We start from the raw sequence: 4,377 nt of genomic DNA, 5'->3' as shown, positions 1-4,377 counted from the left end.
TAGTACCAATAAACAAGTCCTAATCTAACGATACACTAGTTTGGTACCAAAGAAAAAAGTCCTAATATGCACATATTTTACTTTATTACCATATAAAGGGTCCAAATACAATTATTTTTAAGGATAAAACCACTAAAAGAAGTCCTAATATAAATATTTGAAACGTTAAAACCACAAAATAGGTCCTAATATATAAAGATATGATACTTTAGTACCACATAAAGGGTCCTAATATAATTATTATTAAGGTTACTACCACTAAAAAATGTCCTAATAAAAATATTTCACATCTTAAAATCACAAAATATGTCCTAATGTATAAATATATGATACTTTAGTACCACATAAAGGGTCCTAATATAATAATTATTAAAGTTAGTACCACTAAGATATGTCCTAATAAAAATATTTCACACCTTAAAACCACAAAATTGGTCCTAATATATAAAGATACGTTACTTTGGTACCACATAAAAGGGTCCTAATATAATGTTTTTTAAGGTTGGTACCACTAAAAAAAGTCCTAAAATAAATAATATTATTAAATTTTAAAACCAAGAAATGGGTCCTAATATATCAAAATAAGATGTTACTTTAGTACCATGAAAAAATGTCATAATATAATGATATTATATCAAGCTTATTATGACATAATAATAAGGTGTCTTATTAAGTAATAGTTTTCTATTGGTTTCAGATTGATATTCGAATATTTGATTCCGGTTCGGATTTTGTTCCGAACGGTTATTCGGATCCGGTGCAAAAATTCGGACCCAGTTCAGGTAAGCGGATTCAAATCAGACATTCAGGTCCGTTTAACTTATTCGGGTCCGGATCGGGTATTCGAATCGGTTTCGTATTTGGATTTCGGTCGGGTTTTATGGTTTCGGGTTTTTTGAACATGATTATGGACACACAATTAATAATTAATACTAAAAATCAAATATGAAATAAAACATAATTATAATTCCCAAAATATTCTCATAAACATGAAAATCACCAAACATAAAATATTCTTAAATAATCCAAACATAAAAAGAAACCGAGTAGCATTTGAAAACGAAATTAAAAATAATGAAAAGCAACACCAAACGTCTTAGATCAGCAAGTATCTTTATCAATCCAATGGTACCACCTACAAATAAACCAAACATATATCTATAAGCATAAATTTACATATTATAACAATTAATAAATATATTATCACAAATTTGTGGTAGGAATACCGATAAATATGTGGAAGGCCACGCGACACACGCGCCTCCAGCATCTTCAACTCTCATAAACAGATCAAATGGCCTGACCAATAATGTACCCCTTTTAATGATCCCTTGAACTTCTACGCTACACCAATCCTCTCAAATCTCTATACCGCTAACTTCCGTTGTTGGATCCATGCTCCTCAACCATGCTTTTGCTACCTTCTCGTAGGTAACAATGTTGTGGAGAAAAACTTCATCTCCGACCTAGAGTACCGTTATCAACAAGCAATTATGAATGTAAAAAAAAAACTAAATCAAACACATTGTAGTTTTAAATATTAAAATACCTTAAGACGTGGACGTGGAGGTACATTGACTCTAGTTAAGCCCTGTGATCCTGTGTTATCTTCAACAACTGAACCATTCTTATCTAACAACGCCGCTTTTAGATTTGTATTTTCTTCCACAAGTACTTCATTGTCAGACTTTAGTTTAAGGTTCTCTATATTTGTAAAATATTGGTGTTATATATTCCAATGTCCTGGTTGAGGTAAAACTTCTTTCTAGTTACCACTTTTGGAAACTTAATTGCCTACTTTGAATCATTTACAACTTCAAATACATTCGGAGGGAAAAAAAAGAATAAAAATCAAATTAGTAGAACTAACCAATTTCTAAAGGTCAAAGCATAAGGTGTGTTAATTAATGCTAAAGTATATTTATTCAGTGCATAAATTACCTCTTTAGGTGCCTGAATGACTTCTCTAAACATACTATCTGGATTTATGCTAATAAACTCCATTGGCCTGGAAAAAGAACACCGTAAACAATCAAAACTAAGCAAACCAATTATAAGGCTAAAAAAAATTAAATCAAACAAATAAAGTACTCATTTTGTTCTCTCCTTTACCCTTCCTCTCTAACATAGGCTTCTGATCAACGACATGTGGTCCATCCGAATGTGTCTTTCGCAGCCCCTTAAACGTAACATTTGCAAGCACTTCATGTATCTCGTTCTCCCCAACCTAGCCACACATTACAGAAGAAGTCGATCAGGAAGGGAGCATAGGCGGAAAAAAATGTTCACAATAATGAAAATCATGAATAATTGAATGAACAAAATATAAAGATACTAAAATAAGAATTACAATAGTTAAAAAAATTGATATTTACTTCTTCATATTATAACCATTAAAAGTTCAAACTTCAATATCTGATGTATATTAGAGTTCGATAATCATTAAACTACAAAGTAAAACTACAATAAGCACAACATTTAATGTGCAACTCAAAAATATAACTTTCTCGTTGAATGCATCAAGCCTGAGTGTGTTAACATACTTTACATACTGAATGTGCAACTCAAAAATATAACTGTTTCGTTGAGTGGATCAACGTAATAACAACACATTCCGCTGGCATCTCGGAATCACGCCCCCGTTTGACTGCTGCTGTTAGATCCACCTCAACACATACCCTTGCGACACTGGGTCGAGACCGTGGTCGGACTGATCCGAAAAACTCACACCAAAGAAACTATAGAATGAGAGAAACATCATAACATCCGCAATAGCAAACATCAAACACGTGAAAAGTAAAAAAGTACACAGAAATTCACGATATCTGACCTAGATGCCCCTAAACGTTTTGAAAATTGTAAAGGGGTGAATAAGGAAATATGGGAAGCAAAACAGGCTGCGTATCAACAACATGGAAGGCAGTTGCAACTGAAAAAGAATTATACCAGCATCAATAATCCTAAAAGAAACTACAACAAACAAATAAAAGCATTGCAAACATACCATCTACAACCAACTACACAGCAAAAGTATCTGTCATTTCATCAAGCACCTGGTGTGCATTTAATAAGATACATAACTTACGAATAATTTAACAATATTATAATTATAAGTGTTGGAAATATGTTCTCGGGTTGGCTATGGTTCGACCGTGGTTTGACCGTGGTACATATATTCCGAAGATATGCCCATGACATTAAATAATAAAAGTCCATTTATCTTATTCGGTCACACACAAAGGCCAATCGTAAATTGTTTGATATACCTTCTAATCGGAAATTAATTTATTAATCATTAGTTAATGGTTTAATAAATTAAGTATGTTTTTTTTATGTGTGTACATATACTTACAAATCTAAATATATAAGATTTGATTTGATATAAATAAGATTTGATTTGATTTGTAAGTCTTATTTTATATAAAGATTTGTACTATAATCATATTTTATATAATATATAAGATTTGATTTGATATAAATAAGATTTGATTTGATTTGTAAATCTTATTTTATATAAAGATTTGATTTTGCAAATCTTTTAAAATCTTTTCAAATCTTTATATTTGTATTATATGTATCAATTTTATTCTATATAATACCAAGTCTTGGTATTGAAAATATATAGAAACTTGAGATACAAAAACACACATACAAAATGATATTTCTCTTTCTCTTTTTCAAGTAACCAAAATACTTGAGATCTATAATTGGGTTCGGTTTTGGTGGAAATAAGGAAAAAGAAAAGATCCGTTAAGTAGAAGGTATAGATTGAAACAAGGTTGGAACTTTGGGTGTCTACCGTTTAGAGGAACTCTTCTTTGGGTTTTTCAGATTCGATCTTCAAAAGGCTACAAAGGTTGTATTCTAATCTTCTCTTGTTTAATTTCGTTAATTTTGTTTTGTTTGCTAAAGTTTTGTACAATGATCCGTGGAAGAGTATGATTTTATAAAGTTTTAAAAATGCTTCCGCTCGCTTTGAATTTGTATCATACTCCAACAGTGGTATCCGAGCCATCTTGTACAAGTTTTAACAAACTTTTCTTATGATATTTAGTTTTGATGGATTCGTTCTGCATGATTCTTGGAGATGATCATGCATAACAAACATGCAAAACAAGTATCATAATTTATGTTTTATGTTTCCTAAATACTAATTTGAATCTTGGATTTTGACAAAATGTAAAATGGGTTAAATTCATTTTTTTCATTCAAGAAATTTTTTTCAGCCTGGACAGTCCGTATTTGATGGACTGTTTCGGGGCTTTAAACTCAATATTATTGTATGAGACCAATTGCATTTGAAAGCTAACTGAAAGAACTTAAATTTGAAAAAAAAAAATTCATCGAAAACGGATTGGAAATGAGTAAGATATGACC

At 30.9% G+C, this 4,377-nt stretch overlaps 1 long non-coding RNA gene across 1 annotated transcript; it reads right to left on the bottom strand.

Annotated features, from left to right (window-relative positions):
• Window positions 1-973: 973 nt before the first annotated feature.
• Window positions 974-1,682, bottom strand: LOC139871710 (uncharacterized). Its single transcript, XR_011766742.1, has 3 exons — window positions 1,550-1,682; window positions 1,227-1,466; window positions 974-1,135 (listed from the first exon to the last, which is right to left on the bottom strand). It is a non-coding gene; the product is annotated as an uncharacterized lncRNA (long non-coding RNA).
• Between the last annotated feature and the right edge of the window lie 2,695 nt (window positions 1,683-4,377).

This window comes from Rutidosis leptorrhynchoides, chromosome 10 (genome assembly GCF_046630445.1).
Source record: "Rutidosis leptorrhynchoides isolate AG116_Rl617_1_P2 chromosome 10, CSIRO_AGI_Rlap_v1, whole genome shotgun sequence".
Classification (NCBI taxonomy): domain Eukaryota; kingdom Viridiplantae; phylum Streptophyta; class Magnoliopsida; order Asterales; family Asteraceae; genus Rutidosis; species Rutidosis leptorrhynchoides.
The sequence above is the reverse complement of the archived record's forward strand: the minus strand, read 5'-3'. Positions and strand labels throughout refer to the sequence as shown.